Source organism: Diabrotica undecimpunctata, unplaced genomic scaffold, assembly GCF_040954645.1.
Source record: "Diabrotica undecimpunctata isolate CICGRU unplaced genomic scaffold, icDiaUnde3 ctg00000444.1, whole genome shotgun sequence".
Lineage (NCBI taxonomy): Eukaryota > Metazoa > Arthropoda > Insecta > Coleoptera > Chrysomelidae > Diabrotica > Diabrotica undecimpunctata.
The window spans coordinates 792,003-814,506 of record NW_027311902.1 but is presented as its reverse complement, the minus strand read 5'-3'; positions in this window follow the sequence as shown (position 1 = coordinate 814,506).

Below are 22,504 nucleotides of genomic sequence, written 5' to 3'. Positions count from 1 at the left end.
AAGACGACAGAGAAGAAATGTTTGTAATTAAAAAACATGGATACTGAATTACTTGGACACTTAACTCGGACATGCTTTCCGTCAATTGCCCCAAGCCCATTTGGAAAATTCCAAAGACCAAAGAAATCCTTAGCAGTTTCTAGAAAAAGTTGTTTGGTTGGTACTGGCATATGCAAAGGCTGAAGTTTATCCCATACTGTAACCTACCTCTCTAACAATGTTCCCTACAGTTGATGAACCCACTCGGAAACTGAATGACAAGGCTTTGAATGATGCTCCTGTGGCTAAATACCTTAAACCAAATAATATGTATAATAAAATAACATAAATTCGCATAATTTAAATTAAGCTTCAGTATTCATAAATGTAGCTATACACAGACAGGAATTCGACTAACCATAATGTAGTTAATTTTGTAACACTGAACCTTCTTGTATGTACATATTTTACCTGTTTTTTCTTTTATTACAGAAGACAAACTGCGCAAAAAGTGGAAGTATTTGTGCGATCAGTTTAGTACAGAGTTGTCGAAAATTAAATGCCCCAAATCTGGAGATGAAGGTGGGGAAACGCACACCAGTGAGTGGCATTAGTTTAAATCGTTGTTCTCTGAAAGACATCATTAAATCACGACCTAGCTCGGGAAATTTGACCCGAACTGAAACTTATAGGGACCAAGAAAACTCTCAGTGCAGTGCATCTCCTGTGATAGCTCTTGATGCTACTGAGGATGAAAATGAGGATGTTGTCATTCAACATGAACAATCACTAGACACTGTCGATGACCAAGATTTATTAGATTATGCTGAAGTAGGAAATGACTTTTTCCGTTCTGACGATTTTGCAGCATCGATTCCGCAAAATACTCCATCCGATACTCCTCCTACAGCAACAACGTCACAGACTCGTAAGTCCCAGCCAATGTTCAAAAGAATAGTTAAACGTCAAAGGACAAATGATTATACTGCATCTATGCTGGAAATAGAACGAAAAAAACTAGAAATCCTGGCTCAAAAGACCGATAACAAAAATAAAGAGGAGCCTGAAGACGAAGACTTGCATTTTTTCAAAAGCATTCTTCCGCACGTAAAAAAGATTATGCCACAAAGAATTTTAGAATTTCGCAGGAGAATTCAACAATTAGTTCAAGAATTTGCGTACCCAAGTAATTTGCTTAGAATTCAGCCATTACTACCCGTGCAATCTCCTTCAGCACCATAGTCCCATGCTTCATCACCATCAACAACTCACAGTATTCCATCGGAACAAGACTCACTTTTATATTAGTACATATGGATTTATGGAGGACAGCGACCAATATTATCCTTTGCATTATTTTGTTAAAAAAAACAATTTCAATAAAGTTATACTTACCTCAAATAAATGACTAATCGTTCTTCAGGAAGTATGGGTTGATGATGCCAGTTACACCACTTTTTTGATAAACTTTCTTCTACTTTACTCTTCTTCTTCTTCTTCTTCTTCTTCTTAAGGTGCCATGCATTTCTGCGTAGGCGTCCACCGTACATCGTCTTGTCAGGTGAGATGTTAAATAGTCAGGATTAAATAATTCTGTTTTTAGCAGCATTGCGAAGCATTTCATAGCTGTGGATTCCTGTCCATTGTCGAATATTGCGCAGCCATGACATTTTTTTACGTCCGAGACCTCTCCTACCCTCTATTTTCCCTTCGAGTATCAGTTGCTGAAAAGTGTATCGTTCTCCTCGTATAATGTGCCCCAAGTATGCAGTCTTCTTACTTTTTACATAATTAAAAAGTTCCCTATCCTGTAAGCCCGCTCTTCTGAGTACTTCCTCATTTCTGACCCTGTCCGTCCATGATATTCTGAGCATTCGACTTTACTCAGGATGTAATTAAATGTGTAACTTCATCTTCATGTATCTAAAGAATCTCTGACTGTCCATTTTTAGCTGCGGAAAGAGGTGGTGGTACTCCCCGAATTCCCGCCGTTCACAATTAATTTCATGCGCACCCTCCTTCCTTCTATGTAAAATTTTTAAGTGGACATTTTCTAATAAAAACATTTCATCGTCAGTTTCGGAATCCAATGACATCTTTCACTACGAAAAGTTTTAAATAAACTGATGCTGATATCCAGCTTTTTACTTGTCCACGTAAAAGCAGGCAAGCGCTGAAAATAAGCGCTTGTCAGCACCAGTAATAAGTGCGCCGGTTCGCCGGCGTTCTACGTGTTCTTACCCTAAGTGATTAAAGTGTTTTACATCATCTGTTCTGAAATTAGATTTTTGTGAGTAAAGAAGTTTACTGTGGTTTGTTAAGTGCCGTAAGTACCTTCTTCTTTCCAATTAATCATAGTTTTATTAGAAATGTCGCTTTTAAGCATCAATAACATATTCTCATCAATAATTGTAGTTACAAATTAACCAAAAAACTAGTTGTACTCTTACCGTTATTCAGCTAATTTGGTAATTACCAGACCGATCAACTAATTTTAAAATAAACAGAGTCGGACTTTATTTGATTTAATCTATATATAAAATAAAGTCCTGTTAAGATCGCATATAGAGAATTCATCATGTCCGTAACATCAGATGGAAGTTCCAACGTAATTAGCTCTGTATCACAACATACCAACACAGTTAAATCCTACTCAAAAGTTCTAAGCCAACATACATACCCTAGTCGTGAACAAGCGATCGTTTTCTCTTCAAAGGATGGATTACGCCTACAGAACTACCTCATACCACTAGGAGCACTTACACAGCCCAAAAACATCTTATTTTTGTCAAGGCTGTCGAATAATCTACATAGTATGCATGTATCTAGCGACCAAAGAAATTGAGGATAACTTTATGCAGGTACATGACGGTGTAATACTAATAAATGATGAACAAGTTAAAGCTAGAAAATATTACTCCAGCGGATAGGTTAGTTCTATCAAATGTATGCATTTCAATTCCCTATGATATTCTTATTCACGAATTAGAAAACCTAGGTTTCATGATAATGTCATTAATGACCTTTCTTCGTATTAACTCTACCTTACCGGAATTTATTTATATTTACAGTTTTAGACGACCCTTTAGGGAAGTTAGACGAATTTTAGTTTTTATCAACCCTGTTATATATCGTTTACCACAATATTTTTGATTAATTACGTTAACAAATCCTATCGATTTTTTTTATCACAAGATAATCAGTTATGCTTTAACTGCAAACAGTAAGGACATAATGCTAATAATTGTAAAAATCCCAAAAACTCTCAACAATCACCCACAGTATTGTGTGTGTAAAAATATAATAACAGGAAATAATCCATAAAAAAAAGGATCTGCAATAAAAAGATGGCCAGAAATCTTTTTTAAATACGTATTTCTGACTCATTGCTCGTCATCAGTACGGTGTAGCCAAGTAATAATAGCTGAGTCAAGTTAATAAAAAGGGTTAATGATTAAGTATATATTTTTAAAAAATAAAAAATACTTAATGGCAAAACTTGTTCAAAAAGGATTTATAAAATTAATTAAAAACATGCTATAGTTTATTTTTATGAACGAGAGAACGAGAAAAAATAAATGAATTATTTCAGTGTTATAAAGTGTTATGTGTATGTAAACAAAAGTGACCTCTTTTATCACACACTATATTAGAACTGACTGGCCTACATTAAAAAGGGTTTTAAAAAATTCACATTTTTTTTAATTTTTAAAAATTACAAAAGAGAAAAAGAGTTTTTAAAACCGTCTAAGGTATGTTAAATAGATGAATAAAAATATTAATATAAAACTTACAGCTACTTGTTACAAATCCAAATCAGATTCAGGAGATGAACTTTCAGAACCAAGATCTATAATAACTGGCTCGATCATTTTATCAGTAATAGTGTCCAGCTTCCACATTTTTTTCCTCTTCTTTAATAGTGTGATTTACTGCCTTTTCCCAGTTTTCAGGTTTTACATTATTTACGGCCTCCAAAAACAACTATTTAACATCATGAATTTTAAAAGTGGTATTTTTTCTTGAAACTTCACTCTTTATCTGTGCCCATACCAGTTCAATCGGGTTTAATTCACAATGATATGGTGGGGATCTAAGTACTGTCATTCCACGATTTTTGGCAATTTCATCAATTTCGTATTTTTTAAATTTTTCTTTATGAAGGGCACACAACGAATAAAGTTCCTTTCTTATAGATCCGGGATGGTACGTAATATTTTTTGAACTCAGCCAATTCTGCAAGTCTTTTTTTAACCACTTGGTTGTGGGCAGTCCTTCTATAAGTCTGGAGTGATAACATGCATTATCCATTACTATTACACAGTTCTTAGGAATGGATCTATCATTTGTTCGAACCATTCTTGAAAGACATCGGCGTTTATGTCTTCATGGTAGTCACCGGTACGAGTTGATTCAAAAGTTAATAAACCACCTTCAACAAAACCGTCTGAACTGCCAATGTGTACTATTATCAGCCTGCGTCCCTTTCTTGATGGTGGGTTTAAACCAGTAGATAAGTTATTTACAAAAGCGTGCCTTTGACTTGTAACAGTTTCATCCTGCCAAAATTTATTTGGTGTATGACCCTCGTTGATCCATGTTTCATCAAGATAAAATATTTTTCTTTTTTGGTTTCTCATTTCCTTTATGGTTCTTAGAAAATGTCTTCTCCATATGACAATATCGCTTCTTTCTAATAAAATAGACTTTCTGGGATTCTTTTTCCAGCGGAAGCCTATTTCTTTTAAAAGTTTCCATAACGTACTTCGACTCATTTCTGGGTAATCCTTATCATCTCGAACTGAGACAAGAACTTTATCCAATGTTGGAAATTCTTGTCTAAAGAAGAATTCATGCACTTTCCGTCGAAGTCCTTCTTTAAAATGATATTCTATTTGAAATTTTGGTTTCCCTAAAGCATTACGTGGCATTTGAAAACTACCACATTTCTCTTCTTTAATAACTCTGTAAATCGTAGATTTCCCAACACCAAGTGTACTGCTAACTAACTCAACGGTCTCATCAACACTTTCACATAAACGTTTGTCTGTAAATGATTTAAAACAATTAAATATTAATGTTTTTTCATTAACTGTTAGAGGACCAATTTTTCGGCGTTTACACGGCACTTCCAAATTTTCCATAACACTAGTATACACAATAAACTGCACCTTGCAACTGAAGTACCTACTTTTAGTGAACTGTTAAGAATTTTGAATACGCCACTTGGACCTTCCTATATACAAAATGGAAAAACGCACTATCACATTTACTGTGGAATAAGTTTAGAAGGTTATTATCTAGTCAATTACTGTCGTAGATTCCTGGAATTAAAGAATTAAATGTTTGATTGTTGAAACCCTTACTTCGTGGAATGCACTCATTTCAGATAAAATAAAACGTTTTATTTTATCTAAAGAATTAAACTTTATTTTGCAAATAGGTAGGTACTTATTAAACTTTTATTGGTTATATATAACCAATAAAATAAACATCTTACATTTCTTGCAAATTCATTAGTACCTGTTAACCTCCATCATTTCGACACTGGCAACCCTATTTAGGGATTAGTAACCCTCACAACTATTGTATTCTATTCTGCTCCAACCTTTATACCTGGTGGTCATACTCAATTTAAAATTGTTTTCCTATATACTTCTGTAAACTTGTTGACAAATATCTGTTTTTCATTGAGTCACCCGTATCAACAGTTTAGGGATTTGCATACATAATTTATTGTTTTATTACTCTCTCATACATAAAAATACACTATAGGCAAACGCAAGTACGTATTTACTATGATTATGCAGGTTTTTTGGAGTTGTTTTTTAGCTAGGTCTTCATTATTTATGTTCATTGGTCCTTTTTAACTAAAATTTGAAATAATTTTTTTCGTTGCTGTACAGGTTTTGCAAGTGCTGTACAAGTGTTGACTCCACAATTAATAAGGACCCTTATCCTACAATAAATGGAACCTATCTGTAAAGTTTGAAGATTAGAGGATATTGTTTGAAAAAAAAAAATGTGTAAAAATACGAGTGAGAACGAAGAAGAAGACATGACGATACCAAACTCAATAGGGTTCTTTCGTACAGCAAATAGAACCTATGTATATGATAAGTTTTAAGAAAAATTTAAAAATACGTGAGAGAATGAAGGAAAAGAAAAAGAAGACGAAGTCGATCCCAAAATCAAAAGATCATTCTTACACCATGGAAAACTTATGTGCCAAGTTTTAGTACTCCAGAAGTTTGCTTTCAACAAAATTAATAGGCCTTAGGAAATTAAGAAGAAAAATAAAAAATAATGTTAAACCAAAATTAACAAAAAGACTTTGAGAAGAAATTGACGCCAAATTTGCTAGGGTTCCAATATGCTTATACCAATAGAAACGAACGTACCAAGTTTTAAATACCTAAGATTTTCGTACAAAACACAAAACAATCTGAGAAGAAGAAGAAAATAAAACAGTTAATTTGTAATATATTATTTATATTACATTACAATAATCCAACTAACCTTCTTTTCAATATTTAGTTTAATACAAAAACTGACCTATAAACTATAATAATATTAAAAGTTTTTAAAAACTCACCTGAAAAAAATTTCTGGAAAAATCTCCCCTGGAATTCCTTACCTGCCAGCGAATGGACACTAACTGAGGGGCTCCTGGAAGGTGCGCTGTTTATATTCCTGATTTGCATGCTGTATTTGTACCGGTTGGTTCTGGTTCGGTATTAGATTTTTCTGTGTTAATGGAAGTGATTAGAATAGACATATTTATAGGAAGATAAGGAGCGGGAATAGAAATGGTTCATGAAGGTTTGGGGATGGGAATAAGAAATGATAAACGAAATAGTGTGATTGACTTCACAGTGGCATGAAATTTGTCTGTCATTAACGTTCTCTATCACGTTCTTTATAAATACTGAAGACCAATATGTTACCTATAGTGGAGGGGGAGGAAAAGTGAGATAAATTTTGTGTTGTGTAGAGGAAGTCAGATAAAAGACATTACCAACTGTAAAGACATAAGGGTGAGTGTGTAGCTAGTCAACATCGACTGTTGGTAGTGAATGCGGAGATAAAGGTAAGGCCGACATGAAAGCAAGTAGGATACCAGAAAGTATAGCGGTATAAGTTAAAAGATAAGAGTTAAGTCTTTAAGAGTAGAGTGCTGGAAGAGTTTGAAGAAAAAAGTAAATGACTGGTAAGAAGCCAACAGTAAAGTTGTGGTGCGAGAGAAAGAGAAAGTACTAGATTAAACATCTGGTAACGGGCCTCCTAGAGACAAATAAGCTTGGTGGTGAACAATGCAACAGAAGGTTAAAGAGAAGAAAGAAGCTAGAAAGCCAGATAGGGGTATGACAGATCTAAAAGAAAGGAAGATAGGGATATACATAGGTAGCAAAGCACGCTATAGCTGCTACTAAGGAAAGATAGTCTGCACAGGTCAAGTCATCAAAGGACTTATAACCATATAAATATATCACCAGGCAACCATATAAATATATCTACGATATAACTTCTCTTGGAATCCACCCCATACTGTACTCTCTCAATATCAATTAATACCATATGCGTTTTTATTTCTTTATTCCTTAATTTTTCTATCAGCTGCCTCATATTGAAAGTTGCTCTGTTATTGATCTACTTTGTACAAATCCAAACTGATAATTTCGGATATTTTAATTAGTATTCGTCTATCAATGAATTACACTCCCGAAAAAGAAAAATGGAAACAAGTTTTAAAATTGATACGTGAAATATGCGTACACTTTATAATACTGAAAATTTTCCTCTAGAATTGCAGAGACTAGACATTCAAATAAAGGGTTAGTACGAAGTGAGATGACCGGAGTCATGCTATTAATGAAAGTTGCAAAAAATCACTAAATTAGCAAGGAAGAAATATAAAGTGTCACAGAAAATTATAGCTTGAGCGTACGTATTATTTGAGATAACGAATTATACAGTTGTATGAAGAAGAAGGGTTTTTAATAGTAAATGCTTGGTACAAGTTGCAAGTACGAAGATTGATTACATCGACGTTTCCATGGCAGCCACATTAAAATATTGTAAATAAAGAGATTCAATTTCTTCTGAATAATCAACGTTTTCGCAACTGTAATAAATCAATGAAAAGATATCCCAGAAACGGATATACACAACGTGAACCTCATAGCTTTTACTTTACCTGGCGGTACTTGCTTAAAATAAAATGTTTCTCTTAATTCGTTAAAACTGAAAATGAGATTGAATTTATGGTAATAGAAGCTTGATTTGTGCATCTTTCAGAAATAAACATCAAGTAGCACAAAATCTTCTAAATGGGTGGAGAGACATTATACTGTATCTCGCGTATAAGTACATCTCGTCAAGAATACCTATGTCTCTGAGTTTTGACAAGAATATAAATTTGGAGGGGAGGACCCGTCAGTAACCCGAATATACTCAGTTCCATTTTGTTAGCAGAAGTAAACAGATCAGACGCATATTAATTACGCTGATGTAGGACTTATTAATCCGGTACCGTTACAATGAAATTTAAATCAAAAGTTCATCGTAAATGTTTGAGTGGTCAAGCTCGTGAAATTATAGCAAATGTGATATATTTTATGAAACAAAAAGCGGAAGCTAAACCTCCGATAGTAGAACTAACGAAAATTTAAGAACGTGTTTCGCGCGCAGCTTTTATTAGTATTGGTTCCGTAAAGCAAATTTCAAAAGGAAATGAGATCAGTTGAAGATGGTGAAAGTGATTCGTTCCATACAGCTAATATTAAAAGACAAAAAAGTGCGACCAAAACTAAGTTGGATAATATGGATATAGAAATTTTTCGGAGATTTGTAATAAATTTTCACGTCCACTACGTAGACTAAGATACTAAGCAGTATCCCAATCGATTGTAAAATTCTCGTCAACATTAGCCAGAACACGTGGCGTTATTTTTGCACACTCTTCAATAATTCCCATTTTTAATTTTAATGCTTCTATATCTGTAAATTTTTGGTCAGAATTAATTTTTGATTTTAGATGCCCCCAGATAAAATAATCGTTTGGAGCTAAATCTCCCGATCTCGGGTGCCACTTAATGTTACAGTCAAGTCCAATCAAACAATTATTAAAGCTGTTTTTAAGGAATTCCTTAACCACCCAGTTATTGTGCGCAGGGCATCCATCCATTTGAAATCAAATTTCTTCTTCATTTAGAGCTATTTCTGCAAGTCTGGGTAAAATCTCTTCTTGTAGCAAGTCTAAAAACTTTTTTGAATTTAAATTTTCCTCATAGAAAAATGGTCCAATAATATTGTGTTTAAATATTCCTATCCAGACAATTATTTTTCGACGATATTGGGTATGGCTTTCAACAATATCCTTAGGCTTTCCTGTCGCGCAAATCCTTTAATTTTGAACATTTGGTTCATCATTTAATGTAAATGTACATTCATCACTAAACAAAATGTTTTTTAAAATCGTCTGTCTAAAATTTCTTAACAAAAATTCCGCTCGTCACTCAACATCTCCTGATCTTAGTTCTTGAAGACATTGAAATTTATATGAACGGAAATTAATCTTTTTCAAAATTTTTAAGACCGTGGAATTATGAATATTAAACTGGTCTGCAATGGTCCGAGAACTTACTTTAGGACTTTTTACAACTGGTGTTAACAAATTTATTTAATGTTGATTTTTTTTATTTCTTGGTACATCAGCAATATTGTCTGTACAGGTACAATTAGAAATCACGGTCCGAGTATTTAAAAACTTTGTAAAATCCTTTGAGTTGTTGAATGACTTGGAATTGTTTTATTGTGATATCTTACGCTAAATAAAGAACTAACAAATCGCGCACTATTGCCTGAATAAAACATTTTTATTATTGCTACTTTCTCGTCAACTGAATACATTTTTAATCCACTTTATTGGTGTTTAAACAATAAATCACAAAATAAAAATTTTGGCAATTCAAATATTAACTGCATTAGGCTTTCATGGCCATCGTCTAACTTGTTAAACTGTCCGTTCGGGCTGTTAGGCCGTTGTCTTTTGAGATTAGTTCTCGACGTTTCGACAACACTAGGCGTTGGCATCTTCTGGAGATGTTACGGCTTCGCTCGTAACCTAAAAAAAAAGAAAAAATTTTTTTTTTAGGTTACGAGCGAAGCAGTAACATCTCCAGAAGATGCCAACCCCTAGTGTTGGCGAAACGTCGAGAACTAATCTCAGAAGAGAACGGCCTAACAGCCTGAACAGACAGTTTAACAAATTCAAATATTGTCAAATATCAGAAACATCAATATGACCAAACGCAACATGTCATATATATTCTTGCACAGCGTGTGGCCTGACTTTAACATTAAATTTTAACATTTGTTTTCGATACACATTTCAGTCTTCTACGAATAGTTTTTCTTGACTTTGGATGTAAAATAATTAGGGAAGCAGGAATTCAACAATTTAGAATTTTCCACTGGGTTTCCTATGGCCCATTTGACGATTCACTACCCTGTATATATAGAGTGGATTAAAAGTCTGAAAACGCCTAATTATCTCTTAAATGGATGGTCCAAATTGTACAAGAACTAAGATACGCCTATTCTGTACTCGGAAGTACCTCGAATTGTGAGGCATATTTCGGCTAGAGGAGTTTTTTATTAGAAGATGGCTATTTTTAAATAAAAACTTCTTTAACGATGTTGAACACTTTTTTAATGGGAAACAAATCATTAAATGGGCGACAGATTTTTGCGACCGTCATCAATACGTAAATTGTTCGCAAAGTGGCACAGCTCGAGAACTGTCCTACGGATCGTGACATATAAGGTCTTGTCGGAAAAAAAAGAAGGTAGCTAGTACAATTGAATATAATTGAGGAAAAAAACATATCAGCATTGCCAAAGAAGCATTACATTAGATCTCCGTTGTAATTGGTCCTATTGCAGCGTGTGATACATTAAATGAAAGAGGAGGTGATAACGATTATATTAAGATAAAAAACAGACAAGGCGACCGCCAAAAAGGCACTGCACTGTATCTTGATTATTCATGAACGTATAATTACATACGAGATATAGGGCACTACGGATGAAAATCTTCTTCTTCTTCTGGTTCCTATCCATTTCGGATGTTGGAAATCATATTGACAATCATGACCTTACTCGCTGCGGCTCGAAACAGCTCCGTTGAGGTTTTCTTAAACCATGTTCTTAAATTCCGCAGCCATGATATTCTCCTTCTACCGGGTCCTCGCTTACCTTTGACTTTACCTTGCAATATAGACTGCAGCAGGGAGTAACGGTGCTGATTTCTGATAACGTGTCCCAGATATTGCAATTTAATGCGTTTGATCGTAAACACAATCTCTGGTTCCTTCTTCATTTTTTTTAGAACTTCCTTTTTCGTGATCCTTGCTGTCCATGATATTCTCAGCATTCTTCTATAAAGCCACATCTCAAATGCTTCAAGTTTTTAATAGTGGTGTCTGTAAGCGTCCATGCCTCCGCCCCGTACAACAACATAGCATCTCAAATGTCTCATTTTTGTATCTAGGGATATGTTGTGACTTTTGAAGATGGCGCTCATTTTGTTAAAGACCGTTCTTGCCTTTCCTATGCGGCACTTTATTTCCTGTACATTGCTCCACTGTTCGTTTATAATAGTTCCCAGGTAGCAATACTGTTTTACTCGCTCTATCTGCGTCCCATTAATGTATAGATGAGCCCGATTTATATTCTCCTTGCTGAAAATCATTTGTTTCGTTTTGTGGGTATTAATGTTTAGTCCGTACTGTTGACTGTACTCGTTTATTCTGTCCATTAGCCTCTAATGGACTAAATGGACGGATGAAAATAGATTTACTAAAAACCTACTAAAGTCAAAAAGTTTTGATTTATTGACTTTAAGAAGGCTTCTGACTTAAATCAAAATAAACAACTGCTATAATTCTAACATGCGCTATACAAATGAACGGGGAGGGGATAACGATTATATGAAAATAGAAGAACAAACAAAGTGACTACAAAAAGAGCACTAGACAGCATCTTCGATCTTAATTAGTGTAGAGTTACATACCAGATAACATAGGTCACTATTAATGAAAATAAATTTACTATAAAACAAATTTTGATTTATTGACTTAAAGAAGAATTTTAATTTGCGACATAAGATATAAAAAATATATTAATTTAACAAAAACAAACTAGGCGACGACCAACATTGCACCACACAGCATCTTCGTTATTATTGAACGTATGGTTATGGTTACGGTAGATAGAAGCAGGGCCCAATTGTGAGCCCTTTAGACACTTAGACCTGACTAGTACTAAAGGGCCCTCCAATCACAAGTTTGAGTCCCACAGACAGAGTAGATAAACCCTGTATTGCCAGGGCGTCAGCCCTTTCGTTCCCCTCCATGCCTGTGTGTCTCGGTACACATACCAAGTTAACCCTATTGGTCAGCGCATTATCAGTAAGTGCTTTTGTACTTGCTCTTGATGATTTTTACACTTTAAAACTCAAAAACTAGCTTAGAGTATCCTAAACGATGCTATAACGCATCTAATACATTTCTTAATTTTTTTCAAGAATTTAATATGGATTCTTCGATAATTCTTTGCCTTAGCTTTGCCACACTTGCTGGTTTAGTTTTATAAATTTTATTTTTAAAGTATGTCAAACAAAAATAATCTTTAGGATAAAAACGAGTAAATGAGAAAACATCCGGAAAATGCCTGATCTAAAGAACGCCGAACAGTTACGTCAAAATAAGCTAGAGCTTCGTTTTTTTCAAACCGCATCTCATTAAAATTGGCTCCAAACTTATTTTTCACGGCAGATACAATTTCATTGCTAAATAGCAGTTCATAATTATTTAAATTTCTTTTTATAAAAAATGACCCAATTAACTGAGTAGCTAGTAATTCCGATCATACATTCAGTTCTGGTGGTCTTTGAGTATTGTATTCACGTATCCACTGTGAATTTACCTCACTTCAATACTTTAAATTTGCCCAATTTACTTTCGCACAGAGTGTACATATTGCTTCGTGGGAAAACATTTTTACGAAGTTCTCGTCATTATTATTACACCACTAAAATGTAGTCTTCAGTAGTAGTCAACTTCATTTAATTCTTGCTACAACTGGATTTTGTAGGGTTTAAATAAATTCTTATGTAAAACACGTAAGTCTGAAGAATTTTTGTCGACACTCTGCATTCGATCTAAAGTTTTTATTATTTAAATGTTAATAAGCTACGACGGAAATTGTTCTCTTTTGAAAGAAAATCCATTTGCGCGACAGGAAAGCCTAAGGATATTGTTGAAAGCCATACCCAATATCGTCGAAAAATAAATGTCTGGATAGGAATATTTAAACACAATATTATTGGATCATTTTTCTATGAGGAAAATTTAAATTCAAAAAAGTTTTTAGACTTGCTACAAAAAGAGATTTTACCCAGACTTGCAGAAATAGTTATAAATGAAGAAGAAATTTGACTTCAAATGGATGGATGCTCTGCACACAGTAGTTTGGAAGACATATCCAAAATATCCTTAAGCAAAGAAAAGGTAGACAATCTAAAAGAACAGCTTTGCTTTATTCCAGAAAGGGATAAGTGGTATTATGAAGCCATCATAGAGCAACAAAAATTTTAAGAAGGTGGTACAATATCCTTAGACTGATTCAAAAGCTGCTTAGAAATTCAGTGTTTGTCATTCCGTCGTAAAACCAAAAATACTTGACTACAAGTGTTTACTTGACATCCATGTTATTTTTTTCCTGATTATAGCGCTTATTCAAAAGAAAATGCAAATATTTATCCTAGATAAAGGAGGTAAGTCCACATACCCCCTTCATTTTGGCATAGACATAATTTCAAACCCAAAAAAGTTTTTGGATAGAAGAGGTAAGTACAAATATATATTTTCCAAATAAGTTTTAAAAAATCGGGGGGATTTTTGTTTTTACAATAAAATTTATACATATCCTACCTCTGAGAATAAAAAAAAATCGGTTTAAAAAATCGATTAATAAAAAAATTCCAGCAATTAAATTTTGGAGTTAAATTTCAAAACTTACTTTTGTTACTTACTCCTTTAATCCTCCCACCCCTTCAATTATCCTTTAACATCGTCAAGTATGTATTATGAGGTCTTCCTTATCTTTTTCTAACTTTCATGTGTTGTATAAGACATAACTAATGTTTTTGGGTTATATAAAGCACTAGTGAGTTTTAAACAATGATTCATTAACTTTTATATATATTTTTTAGAATGTTAGTCCACAAAGTAATTACAGAATGTATTTCATACTTGCAACATGCTTATTACAAGAAATTTTGGCTTGTGTTTGTTGTCAGCATATGACGGATGAGGTAGTATAAATATTTATTTAGCTAATATTTTTAGAAACATTAAAATTTATAAATTACTGGAAATAATAATAACTGGAAACGCTATTTATTTTGTTATTTTAATTTTTAATTTTAATTCCAATTCCAAACTTTAATCACAAATTTTCTTCATTACTGAGAAAAACATGTTCGACATGGCAATAACAACCATTATATATAATTTACACTATAATTTGACGTTGCAAATATGTAGAGTTATCCCGACATAAAAAGTTTTAAATCAGTACAAACTCAGATGAGCAATAAACATATTTGAGCCAGATAAATCACCGAGTTTGGGCCAGAATAATTCAATAATTCTTCGAAAGAGAAATGGACTTTTGTACTAAAAATTAGGTATGGTAGTCCCTGAAACTAATAAATCTGATATCATTTGTATTAAGACTCTAAAAAATCTGCCTGATAGATATATTAGGGATGGTGTATTGGTTAAAAGGCCGATTATTTAAGGATATTACGCATATGGAACAGGACTAAGGGGTGATGCAGGGTTTATTTCTTAACGAATTTGTAATTTGTCTAAGAGGAATGTACAATACAAGCTTTAGATAGATGGACTGTATATTGAGGTTGTGTATATCATAGAGGAGGTATGGCAAGAAGATTATATAACGTAGACCTGAAAGTCACCGCATGACACAGAGGGTAAAATCGTAAGAAATCAGATTTCTCTATCTGTAGCTGTTAATGGTTTCCCGTTGAATGTAACAGACTTAAAATAGACACAATATCTATCTATCTACACTACTCCCAGCTATAACTGATAAAAACAGTTAGGATGCAAATCAAGGACAAATCCAATTGCAGAACTTAAAAAACACTATATAACAAATAAGTAAAAGTAGTAAGCCAGGGCAAGATCGTGTGACAGTCTCGCCCTATCCAGATTTGTCCTGAGAACCCTCAGCTCAGTACCGCAATTTAAAGCCATGTCGAGATGGGGATACGCGCCTTTTTATACCTCACTCATTGAAAAACGTCTGGCTTCGTTGACCAGGTGTCTGAACTTAGAACAGTCTCTCGACCCAGTCAACTGACCCTTTACATTTCAGTTTATCTTGTATGTGCAGTCCTTGAGTCACATCCTTGGCCACATGTGACCTCCTTGGCCACATCCACAGCATTCCTTGCGCTCTTCTCCCTTGCAATACTTCCTGATATATCCATTAGCTTGACATCTATAGAATTACAGGATAGGCACTTTCTTTCTTACAAGGCATGCTGCAAAGGCAACATTCAGTCGTTCCTTTTTAGTAACACATTCGCAACATTATCGTCGACTGCCACGGTGGTGTTTAAGCCATTCTATGAAGGCGTAAGTCCTAACACATCGCATGGCGTATTGCTGCCAGCACCACTTTTGACAGCGACGTCCTTTGCTATCGTGATTGCATCTATACCTGTTAAGAGAAGTCTTCTCTCCGTTTTAATGCCTCTGGTCGTCACTTTCACAACGCAGCCGGGCATCGAGGTGACAACTTCTCTGACCCTTTCTATCATCTCAATATGACCCTTCAGCCCGAGGATTACCCCTTGCTCTCTTGTTAATTGCACTCTCTTGATGATAATACCACTCCTGTCACACAGGCCCATCCTGAGCCTTTCTAGAAGTTCGGCATATGGTTTGTCCTTCATCTTTTCTAAAATCACCGTTTTATTTCTTACCTTGGACTTGATCACAATTGAGTGCAATATTCACGACCTTAGAATTCTTCTCTGTGAACGTTCACCATACAAACTTCCTACATAGCTCAGTTCTCACAGCTGCCGGAGCGGCAAGTCTAACACTCGTTCTCCCACACGTTTCATTCACAAGGATGAGCTTGCATGTGCATTTTTCCGTATACATCTGTTGCCCATCGTGCTTTACTACTCCCTCCCTCCCTCGAGAACATTGTTCCCAGACCGCCGCTGATTTCACCAATTACCGGCACTTCCAGCAGTTCAGGATATCTCTCCCGAAACTTGCCGATCATGGTGCCATCTGCCTTGTCCACGATTCTTACAACGGCTGTATGGCCAGCAGATTCAAGGGAACTACCCTCACACATACTTGTCCTCTCAAAGAGCACCTTCTGCTACTCTTGACTGACTAGATCCATGATCTCATCAGCACCCTTACCCTCATCCCAACTCTTTCGAATTTCGTTAGCCTTATTCTCATTTTTCTGCAGGTTATCAGACACTGTGGCCTGTACCTCCGGATTTATTTTATTACCTCCGACAAGAAACGGGTCCATCTGCGTCCCCGTCAAAGCCACACACTTCCCTGGTGCCTCTCGTTCACTATGCTCCTGTCTGATGGCCAAAGAGAGGTGATTTGCGGCACGGGATATCTCTCTTTCCAATCTGCAAAGTGTTGATCTTTTTCGCACCAGACTTGATTTCCAGTTTGGTGTTGACGTCAACCTCAACACATCATTTAACTCTGCCTTCAACCAGAACATCTCCCTCTCAACCTTATTGAGTTTGACAGGGGGTTCCTCTGGTCCCAGAGCTCGGTCTAACCTCTCCTCTCATCTTCTCCACTCTGATTCCTACCATGCCAACGGGAGTTTTCCAGGTCTTACCCGTGTTCGCCCGATCTTCTCAAATCGAGGGAATACTCCTGAGCCCTTGCCTCTCAGTCCTCCGACATTATTTGCTTTGTTTATATCCATATACGTTGAGTAGTATAAGGCTTTCATAAAATAAGAAGATGAAGTCTTTCCGGAGACTCCGTCCGAGACCATCTGACGCTAGGCCAGTCATATTATAGGCCCGGGTCGCATAACACCTAAAGATTGCGGATTTTTTCATAGGATTTACTCCTCCCAGCGGTAGTTTAACGGAGGTAGGCTGGTAAAACCGACACGAATAGGTGCAACTAGATAACCAACACAGCCGCTTGTTCCATGACGGTATATAGCAGCTGGAATTGGCTAATCTCACCTGGGGTAGATGACCGCAGGTAGGAACAGGGCATGGTAACTCTGGTGTTCAACCACGCTTACCTCTCTTAGTATTCCTAAACTTGTCCCGTTGCGCCAGTCTCACAAAAATTAGCGACCGCGACCGAACAAGAGAATGACTACCTCCCCGTTTAGTCAACCTTCACGACAAGCAACCTAAAGGTTGTAGCTCCCAAAGGTACCTTCAAAAAGACCATTTTAAAGGTACAACCCACATAATTATTTAATTAACTTACAACTGACTTTAAAAGGGAAATTTGTAATATTTATATGAAATTATTTGATGACAACCTGTCTGCGATTTATCGGCTGGGATATCGAGCTGCAATACCGCTAATGTACTGGTTTATTTTACCGTTATTAGCAGGAAGAAAACTGTAAAGATATTATTTTCAAGAGAACCGTATCCCACACTGGGAATGCCTAGAGTCTAGGGCATTAACAACAAGCTGCACTAAGAGGATTGGTAGGGTCAAAATTTTTAACGTATTATACATTATAATTCTATAATTTTATAATATTTGCCGCGGTTGCAGATAAAAAGTATCTAATTCTGGTACAAAGCACATAAATCGCGTTAGTTTAAAAAAATCATATTTATTTTAAATTAATGTAGTTATGTAATACCCCAATTCTTGTAATTTTTATGTTACTTTTATTTTAGTCTTATAATGTTTATTTAAATGCTCTTGATTGTCCATGGGAAGCTTGGGATGTAAGAAATCAGAAAACTTTATTAATAATTTTAATAAATGCTGCGCATCCAATTCAAACTGCAAAATATGGAGTTCCAAATGCAAGTTACGAGCTTATTCTTAGAGTAAGTAAAACTATTTTAAGGTACCAGTATGTTTCAAGTCCTATGTGTCTGTATCTTTTAAGAATATGTCTTATGTGTTTCTTTGGATTACTACTGGCCATCTATCTGTGTCTCTTAATCATTTGTATTCAGGTCTATACAGTCTTAGTAGTTTTTACCAGCGCATATTGCATGTACATAATGTAAAAATAATTAATTAAAAGTTAATTATTACAGAATTCTGGAGAACTGAGAAGATGAGTGTAATGTTTATTTTAATTTATTTAGTCTTTTAATACTGCAGTATGACGAATTTATAACGGGTCTTTATTTAACGGTACAAATATATATTTATTAAACTATTTATCTGACTAATCCCTAAAATTAAATTGATCTTATGTATAGTCCAACTCATTCATCGAAATGCTTCTAGAATTCAGTGAAATTTTCGGGATGTCTAAACAGCCATAAACCTTCTGCGAATCGCCTAGTAAAGTTCAGGGGCGTAGCAAGGGCTGGCTCCCCCTTTAAGAGATGGTTCCTCTTGGAACCTTGTCGGGACTGGAATTGGATGCTGGTATTGGCAACTGGATCCTTTTTTACAACTCTCAGTTATATAAAAGGGGCAAGGGATGGTTTTCGCACAGGTAACCACACGGATTACAAAAGACTACTACTGGACTTCGGCGTGTTTAAAGATTTCCTCTACCATATTTTGGATAATCCAATCCAATTAGCGACTTTCTAGCTTTGGCATAGCTAGCTTTTTTTCCACGTTGAACACCAGCAAGTGCTTCCTAAATTAAAGTAACATTTCCCATCTTGGTAGGTGGGTTGGTCATAGTGTCGTTTGCTACCAGTTAAAAAAACGTGATGCATATCGTCAATCCTTGGCCGTCTTTAATACTGGCCGGAGTGGCATAGATCAGTGAGTAGTCACTTGCTCCATGAATTCTTCATACGTGAGGTCTGGTACTTCTTGGGCTTAATTAATTTCAACTTCTTTATCTGCGTTCTAGCCTCATTTGAATTTCTCGTCTTCAATTACATAGGAGTCTTACTAGGTAAAATACGTTTTAACTACTGAGCATAGGTGTGATATTTCTTGACAAACCGGTCAACAGTTTCCTTTTTTCCATATTCGAATTTTCCGTAAAGCTAGATATTTCTATTGTTCTTCTTTGACCATTGTAGACATCCACTTATTTTTGACCATCGTTGTTTTTAGCACGTTTCTACTTTGAATTTTGTTTTATTGCAGTAGGAACTATCGGCTCGACATGCTCTTCCAGAGAGATACTCAGCAATTCTGTGGGTCTATTCCGATGCCTAATTTTAAAATCGTATTATTGGAATCGTTCGTTCCACCTGACTGTCTGACTGTCTAAATTCTTAAACTGCTAGCTTGTTTCTTGATTTCTGTTGTATATCGAAAGCTTACATGAACTTTGTACGTGTCCTATTTCACCACAACTGGAGCAGCTTATGGTCTTAATTTTCTTTAAAGTAATGCTTTTTATCAGATTAACAAGCTGGTCAAATATGTCTTCATCGTCTTTCTCTTTGTCCTAACTTCAATTGTTAAAAGCTAGTCTTTGATAACTGTAGAGTGTCAGCTATCTTTTGCACTTTGAGGCTTTACATAATACCTTTCAGCATTTTTTTAAAGATTTCGCAAATAAATACATCATTTGACCTTCCAGAGCTCTTAACATTAATGGCGTCGGTACAGCCGCGTTTCAATTCAGTCAACCATCGTTTAATGGTTGTAATCGATCGATCAGAGTCCCAGTAACATTTTGTAAGTTATTGCTTAGTTTGAACGGTGCTTTTTTCTTCATCAAACAACAGTTATAAGTCAATACATAAAATTGTCATATAAAAATCACAAAATTAACGTCACTTCAACCACTGTAACTTGGTAAATAATAACCCGAATGAAATAAAATTTTGACAGTATGGCATAATGGCTATTTTTTATTTTTAAACTTGCTGCTCTAAACAAATCAATCGATCTGCATTGATATCAATCACGTAGATTCTTCAACCATGAGTTCTGCCTTCGGCCAACAGATCTTCCTTGAATTATGAGTCTCAAAATTTCATATTTTGGTTCTCTCATCACGTGGCCTAGGTATTCCAGTTTTCTGGTTTGTATAGTGGTGATTAGTTCTGTTTCTTTACCAACCCTCTTCAGTACTTCTTTATTTGTAATTCTATCAGTCCATGATATTTTTAATACTCTGCGGTATAACCAAAGTTCAAAAGCCTCGATTCTTTTTAAATTGCATTTTTTTATTGTCCAAGTCTCAGCTCCATATAATACAATTGAAAATATATAACAGCGAATGGTACGTAGTCTGATCTCCAAATTTAGATTTTTGCACGTTAGGAGTGGCTTCATTCGTATAAATGTTGATCTGGCAATCTCTATTCGGCTGTTTATTTCTGCAGTATGATCATTGGTTTCATTGATCAAAGTTCCCAAGTACTGATATTTATTTACTTGTTCTATTACATTACCATTGATTGTCAATAGGTGATGTATATTTTGTGGTATTTTTTTAATTAGCATGTACTTCGTTTTTTTAGCGTTTATAGTAATTCCCATCTCAGCACTATTCATACTTAAGCTTTCGATAAGCTTCTATACTCGTTGCTATGAGCACAGTCTCGTCTGCATATCGTAAGTTGTTAATTAATTTTCCATTAACGGTAACTCCCGCTTTAATATTATTGAGCGGGTTTTGGAAAATTTCTTCAGAATATAAGTTAAACAAAAGTGGCGATAAAACACATCCCTGTCTAACTCCTCTACAGATCTTCATTTCTTCTGAGTGTTGCCCATCAATTTGAACTATGGCACTTTGGTTCCAATATAATGTTTGCACTATATTTATGATTTTACTGTTAATGAGCTTGTTCCTAAGTATTAATATTAGTTTTTCATGTGTTACTTTATCGAAAGCTTTTTCGTAGTCAACAAAACACAAGTGTAGATCAATGTTTACATCCCGACATTGCTGAATCAATATGTTGATGGCAAATAGTCCTTCTCGAGTACCCATTCCATTTCGGAACCCGAACTGCGTCTCGATAATATTCTCCTCTAGCCTTTCGTATATTCTCTTATGTATTACTTTTAGCAGTACTTTTAAAGTATGACTCATGAGGCACAGTGTTTGATAATCAGAGCACTCTTTTGCTGCTTGTTTTTTAGGGATGGTTATAAATGCTGACTTCAGCCACTCTTGTGGAATTATTCCCGTATCGTACACTGTGTTGAATAAATCTGCCAATACTTCCAAGTTATCTTCTTCCACTAGTTTTAACAGTTCTTCTGGTATTTCATCTAATCCAGCAGACTTATTGTCTTTAGAGTTTTTGATAGCATATTTGATTTCATCTATCGTGATCTTCTGTCCCCCTAAAGGATTTAATTCTTGTATTTTATGCATTTCACCTCTTTCATCTTGGAAAAGTTTTCTAACGTACTTCTCCCATCGTCTTAATTTCTCTGGTAAATCTATTAGTAGTACCCCTTTTTTGTCTTTTATGTGTCCTTTCTGTCTATTTCGACCCATGCCAGTCACTTCTCTTATTTTTTTGTGCATATTTCTCATACCATATTTTGTTTCTAGTTCTTCTATCTCTTTACATTGTTTTATCAAATAGATTTCCTTAGCTTAGTTTTGATTTTTTCCCTAATTATTCGTTGTATTTCTTTATACTTCTGTAGATCTTTTCCTTTATATTTCCTTCTTTTTTTCCATCTGTAATAGTATTTCTTCTGTCATCCACTGTTTTTTTTTAGCCTCTGACCTATGTTGTATCAAACTTTCTTGAGCTGGTTTCAGTAATGTGTTTTTTATATTTACCTCTTTTTATTTACATCCGTAATTTGTTTGTTGTTAGTGTTTTTTGCGTATTAACTTTTTTTTTAAACTAATTAAACTATTTTTTTATTAACTAATTTTTTAATTCGTTTATTATTGCTTCGTTTTTTAGTATTCTCACATTAATTTTTGGTTGTTGTTTTCTGAGTTCAGTTCTTTTTAATTTTATTTTCACGTCAGCAACTAACGGATTGTGGTCTGAGTTACCATCTGCTCCAGGATAAGTTTTATCTGAGGTTATAAAGTTTTTATATCTGCTATTTACGAGTATAAAGTTTATCTGGTTTCTGACAATGTCGTTTTCTGTATGTGAAGGAGACTTCCATGTATATAGTCTTCTCTTAGGAAGCTGAAACTAAGTATTGGCAATTACCATATCCTTTTCTTGGCAGAATTCTATTCTGTATTCTATTTCTTTATTCTCGCTCTTTTCTAGTTCCTAATCCGAACTGTCCAACTA